Consider the following 7,129-nt stretch of genomic DNA (forward strand, 5'->3'; position numbering starts at 1 on the left):
TCTATATAATATATAAGTCCAAAAATGGATGCAGCACCTACAGATTGCCCCTTTTAGTCTATCACAAGTGTGCAAGTTTGAGCATGTGTCCATTTTTATCAGCATGAATTAGATTGAGCAATAAAAGCCTCGCTTTTATTCCATAGGCTGGGATCCGCACTATGCAGCTGTTGCAAGAGTGTATTTTCACTTGCTGTCCACTGGTTTCAACAACAATGATTGATAGGCAATTTAAACTTCTTGAATTCAACCATTTTTGGGTTCAAATACACATTTAGATTTGTGAATAGCCATCCACAACCACCACAATCCGTAAGGCGCAAATAGCTAAATGAGAGAGCAGCAGCGTGATTCACGTCAATGTGCTATGTAGATATCAATAATAAGTGATATCTGTATCACTAGATTAAACCACTGCTGTCATCCTTACTTCCAAGCGTTTATTCAAATTGGATCCTCTTTGGATGCAGTCGCACCATTGGAAGATATAGCTTGGACTGTAGCCTACAAAAGTCTAGTCCTGCTCTTTTCTCGCGATCCATCAAACACATTTGGTGTGTCACCATAGTGGTCTCTGACTTGTGGTCAGACTCAGGTGGAACAAACTTATATTTGCGCCTTTTTTCAATGCTGATTTGAATGTCATTGAGAAAATGTCATCGTCTACTTCGTCCTCCTCCTCAGACGAGGAGAGGCGAGAAGGATCAGAGGACCAATATGCAATATTGGCGCTGTGGCGCTGTGCAATATTGGACCAATATGGCGCTGTGCAGACGGATGGCTCAGATGGCGCTGGGTAGACGGATGGGTCAGATGGCACTGGGCAGACGGATGGCTCAGATGACGCTGGGTAGAAGGATGGCTCAGATGGCACTGGGCAGACGGATGGCTCAGATGGCGCTTGGCAGACGGGCAGCTCTGGCCGGATGAGGCGCACTGTAGGCCTGGTGCGTGGTGCCGGAACTGGAGGCACCGGGCTAAGGACACGCACCTTCAGGCTAGTGCGGGGAGCAGGACAGGGCACACTGAACTCTCGAAGTGCACTATAGGCCTGGTGCGTGGTGCCGGAACTGGTGGTACCGGACTGGAGACACGCACCTCAGGGCAAGTGCGGGGAGAAGGAACAGTGCGTACAGGGCTCTGGAGACGCACAGGAGGCTTGGTGCGTGGTGCCGGAACTGGTGGTACTGGGCTGGAGACACGTACCATAGGCCTAGTGCGTGGAGGAGGAACATGGCTCTGGAGACGCACTGGAAGCCTGGTACGTGGTGTAGGCACTGGTGGTACTGGACTGGGGCGGGAGGGTGGCGCCGGATATACCGGACCGTGCAGGCGTACTGGCTCCCTTGAGCACTGAGCCTGCCCAACCTTACCTGGTTGTATGCTCCCTGTCGCCCTACCAGTGCGGGGAGGTGGAATAACCCGCACCGGGCTATGTAGGCGAACCGGGGACACCATGCATAAGGCTGGTGCCATGTAAGCCGGCCCGAGGAGACGCACTGGTGGCCAGTTGCGTTGGGCCGGCTTCATGACATCCGGCTCAATACTCAATCTAGCCCGGCCGATACGAGGAGCTGGTATTTACCGCACCGGGCTATGCACACGTACAGGAGACACCGTGCGCTCTACTGCGTAACACGGTGTCTGCCCGTACTCCCGCTCTCCACGGTAAGCATGGGAAGTGGGCGCAGGTCTCCTACCTGCCCTCGCCACACTACCCYTTAGCCCCCCCCCCAAKAAATTTTTGGGGTTTCTTCACGGGCTTCCAGCCACGCCTCCGTGCTGCCTCCTCATACCACCGATCTTGGGCTTTCGCTGCCTCCATCTCCTCACGAGCGCGGCGATATTCCCCAATATGAGCCCAGTGTCCTTTTCCCTTCAGTATTTCCTCCCATGTCCAGGATTCCTGTGTAGTGGGCCACTGCTCGTACTCACGCTGCTTGGTCCTGGTTTGGTGGGTGGTTCTGTAACGATCGTCTACTTCGTCCTCCTCCTCAGACGAGGAGAGGCGAGAAGGATCAGAGGACCAATATGCAGCGTGGTAGTTTGACATAATGAATTTATTAAACAAGACGAAAAACGAACTACACTTGATAATTAACAAAATAACAAAACGACGTAGACAGACCTGGACATGAGAACTTACATACAACGAAGAACGCACGAACAGGTACAGACTACAAACAAACCGAAACAGTCCCGTGTGGCGCGACAAACACAGACACAGGAGACAACCACCCTCAACAAACAATGTGAAACAACCTACCTTAATATGGTTCTCAATCAGAGGAAACGTAAACCACCTGCCTCTAATTGAGAACCATATCAGGTAACCCATTAACCAACATAGATACACATAACATAGAATGCCCACCCTAATTCACTCCCTGACCGACTAAACACATACAAAACAACAGAAAACAGGTCAGGAACGTGACAGTGTCAAAGATTTGTTCCGGCAAACATCCTTTCTGAATTTAAAAGTAATCCTCAAAGTAATCATCTAGTTTTCAAAATTATCTGTAATCTGATTATAATATTTTTCTGGTAACGTAACGGATTACAGTTGCGTTAGATGCAAATCTTGAATGCAAAGCAGATGAAAATCTTGAAAAGAAAATGCTTCCAGTGAAGAACACAATAAGTGTTTATTCATATAACTGACAATGGTGAGCTCAACAACATATTATATTTGTTTTCTTTTACAAAAACTGCAGAAAGACAAAAGGCTGCACAGAGGAAGAGTGGTAGAGGTCTTTATTGTTTTAGAACTGTTGGTATCATCCCACAGTAGACCTCTAGCTCCACGCACGCACGCACACACACATTCTAGTGAATTTAAATCCTTTTATGAACTGGTTCTTATTATGTCTGCTTAGACTATTATTGTACATTGTAATGAAGGACTATGGAATATACATTTTACATTTGAATAGTTATGTGTTGAATTATCAATTTGACTTTGGTATGAACCAAAGGAGGGGCTAGGTGAATATAAGCCCCTGTTTTGGGCTTTATTGTCAGATTAGTTTTGGTGTGTGAGGAGGAGGCTGTGGTGAGCTTGGTATATATCCCAACTCGAGTTGGGGTACCCCAGGTCCCCACAAGGCCCCACTTTTACAAGGCCAATCTGAGTGCAATGATTTCCTGCTTGAGCTTCAATGTGGAGGAGATGCTGTTTTGATCAGTTCAGTAATCCTAGAGTTTGCACATTTCTAAAACACTGGATATAAACATAATATGATATTTGAAATGTCTTTATTCTTTTGGAACTGTTCACTTTTAATTGTTTATTTCACTTTAGTTCATCCATTTCACTTGCTTTGGCAATGTAAACATGTGTTTCCCATGCCAATAAAGCCCCTTGAATTGAATTAATTTGTTTAACAGTTTTTGGTTACTACATGATTCCATGTGTGTTATTTCATAGTTTTGATGTCTTTACACTTATTCTACAGGAGTTCACACCTCTGTCCATCTCACTCCCTCACTCTCTCCCTAAACTCTTAGAAAAAAAGGTGCTATCTAGAACCTAAAATAGTTATTCGGCTGTCCCCATAGGAGAACCCTTTAAAGAACCATTTTTGGTTCCAGGTAGAACCATTTTGAGTTTCATGAAGAACCATTTCCACAGATGGTTCTACATGGAACCCAAAATGGTTCTACCTGGAACCCTTTTTTCTAAGAGTGGAGCTATTTCCCTCCCTCTATTCATCCCTTTGAGACTCTCTCCCTCTCCCTCTCCCTCTCCCTCTCCCTCTCTCTCCCTCTCTCCCTCTCTCCCTCTCTCTCTCTCTCTCTCTCTCTCTCTCTCTCTCTCTCTCTCTCTCTCTCTCTCTCTCTCTCTCTCTCTCTCTCTCCCTCTCTCTCTCTCTCTCTCTCTCTCTCTCTCTCTCTCCCTCTCTCCCTCTCTCTCTCTCTCTCTCTCTCTCTCTCTCTCTCTCTCTCTCTCTCTCTCTCTCTCTCTCTCTCTCTCTCTCTCTCCCTCTCTCTCTCTCATAGTCCAACAGGCTATGACATAGTCCTCACCTGCTGACTGAGGTAGCTATGTCTCATGTGGCTGACAACATGGCTGGCACAGAGTGGGTGGCAGGGTGAAACACTCGCACATACACAGTAAGACATGGCTGGCATAGAAGGGTTGACAGGGTGGCGCGAGGGTGGTGCGAGTCGCACTGCCAGCTACAATGGTGGTATCTGTCCTCTTCCACACAGCACAGACACCACACACACACACACGCATAGCCAGTGCTCTAACAGTCATGCCAACAAGGTTGCTCTGCATGGTCTCGCCTTCTAAAGTACCCTTGTCTTCACAGTACTGAGTCCACTCAGAAGATGAATAGAGGGTGTCTAATACAGTTCCTCTCTTTTAGATTAATTCTTGGTTGCTTCATATAAACTTTGAAAAATATTCATACTCTGATGACAGTGACTGAACTAAAAAGTGTAATATGTACCATGTTTGAACGCTACGCCGTGAAGGCCTTTTAGTTTTTACTAATTTGAGAAGCACCAGGGTCCATTGAATGTTTCTGAAATTGAGGTACTATCATCCTTTCCTTTGGCTTAAATCATTTAGAAACATTTTCCTGCTTGCATCCTCTGACAGGAACAGATTGTGGAAAGTGTCACCTAACTGTGAGCTGTATTTGACAGCGAGCCAGGTTAAGCTTTAAAACATGTAGATTAATTTGACTAAAATGTGCAGTAAATTGGATTAAAAGTATAGTAGATGATCTTAGAGCAAATAAAACACTAATGATCCTTTGAATATGTAATTGCCTAACTCCCTCTGTCTTGTCTGTGCTTACAAACATATATTATACACATATTATTCAGCATACTTTACACCTTCCTTACAGTATAATATGTCATTTTATATATATATATGGCATTGAGATATTTAAAAGATGGCTCATTATTATATTTCCTCTGTCATTTGCACTATGTACATGACACCACAACACATGGCAACATGTCCTACCTTGGCAACATAGTGCGTCATAGTGTCAGAGAGGGGGGGGTTGGTTCACTAGCCGGATCACAATACGGTTCCCCAGCCCCCATATACATGCTCCAGTGTGAGCTGAGCCTGCACCATCCAGAGAGAGAGAGAGAGAGAGAGATAGATCTGAGAGAGATCTGAGAGAGATCTCAGGGAATTAGACCAAAGTACAGCACACACTATAATTACTTAGGTATAAAAATAAGCTCAACTGGGCACCTAAAAGAGACAATGAATGAACTGTGAGAGAAAGCATGCAGGGAATTCTACGCTATTAAAAAAACGAATTCAAATTGATGTAATCAATTGCACTTTATGGCAGCGAGGTGTGGGGTCCACTTGCAAAACAAGATTTCACCCAATGGGACAAACACCCCATTGAGACAGACAGACACAGACACAACTCCTGTTGATGTGCTAAACAATGGAAAGATAACACACACACACACAAACACACCTCTGTAACTCACCTCAACTTCCCCTCATGTGCTGTTGTTGCCTGACACCTCACACCAGCCCCACCCACTTTGCCACTTCAATGGTGTGATAACGAACCTGGGAGCTGCTGAAAAGACACACAGGTATCAGTTACCTAGCTTATGTTGTCTATGCTGACTGCAATGTAGGTAGCTAAACCTCTGTGTTGTGATCATGTCATGTAATGCTTTGCTTGTGTGTTTGATGGGAGACAATCAGACACAAGACAGATTTCTCCAAGGGGATAATGTCTAGCTTCTCTAGCCTGGATCCCGATCTGTTTCTGCTGTACGGGAGAGTGGGCTAAGTTGGGTTGAGCCACACTTGCCTCTAGGAAACCATACATAAAATGTAGAATTTGACAAAATATTTAGGAAGAGTCTGAGGAGTCTGAGAATGAAAAAAACAGATTTTCACCAAGTCAAAATCATTTATTGTGTTAGATAAATGTATTATGTTAGATAAATGTATTGTGTTAGACAAATGTTTTGTATTAGAGGTTTCATGATGTGTGTAACTCTAGTATAATAGTCACATGTACATGATTGCAGATGTAATTACAGAGTACAATGAAATTCTTGCGCTCCGAACTCCAAAAATTAAGGACAAAGTGAAATTAACAATAAAAGATAATATAAATAGATAATAATACAAATAATAATATATGAACTGTGCATTTGGAAAATTTGCACAGAAAATCGTTCACGTGTTTTTAATAGTTATTGCATTCTCCATGAAAGAAGCAGAGATCCCACAGAAAACTTTACCAATGTCAATTATATTGAAACAATATTTATCGAGTTATGACATTATTCTGGCGAGCAAATGTAGTCTTCTAGGGCAACATACAATGACAGAAGAGAAGCTGCATGTATATAATTATAGACAAGTTGACTAACAAAAAAATATCCTGCATCCCCTGTCAAAACAATGTCCGCTGTCTCTGACTGTAGCCTACAGCGTATTTTCTATATTAGCAGGTTAGGGTCCGGTACGGCCCTCAGATTTACACTTTATCACATGTAGTCCGGCGGTTATGGATGGGTTATCACATGTAGTCCGGCGGTTATGGATGGGTTATCACATGTAGTCCGGCGGTTATGGATGGGTTATCACATGTAGTCCGGCGGTTATGGATGGGTTATCACCAATTGCAGGTGGGTGCGAGTGAACAAACAGCTGACCTGTGCACCATTACACCTCCTGCCTACTTGCCCAGCCCTCAAATGCTCTGACAGTTCAGAATAAGGAAGATATCCCATATAATAACCAGCTGGGCCCAGGTACCATGTCAGCAATGCACAGCGACAAGCCCCACGCCCTTCATGGATACATCACATGACAGGGCAGATTAAACCCTGCAGAGCAATGGGGGTGACAGAGAGAGACATGGAGATTAATAGTGTGTGTGTGTGTGTCTGTGTGTCTGAGTCCAAACAGTCTATTCGTGCTGTCTATATTAATGCAGGACAAGGCAGAAGCAATCTTTGACTCAAGCTCTGCAACCTGCAATAAAATAGACCTCTACTGCTCTTTGGTGGTGAAATAATGTCATGGCTTATGTCATGACATGGCCCTTTTTGGGTATAGCTCGTGGCTTCCCCTCTCTCTCACTCCTACACCCAGGTTCTGTTATCTCAGGTC

This window comes from Salvelinus sp. IW2-2015, linkage group LG31 (genome assembly GCF_002910315.2).
Source record: "Salvelinus sp. IW2-2015 linkage group LG31, ASM291031v2, whole genome shotgun sequence".
NCBI lineage: Eukaryota > Metazoa > Chordata > Actinopteri > Salmoniformes > Salmonidae > Salvelinus > Salvelinus sp. IW2-2015.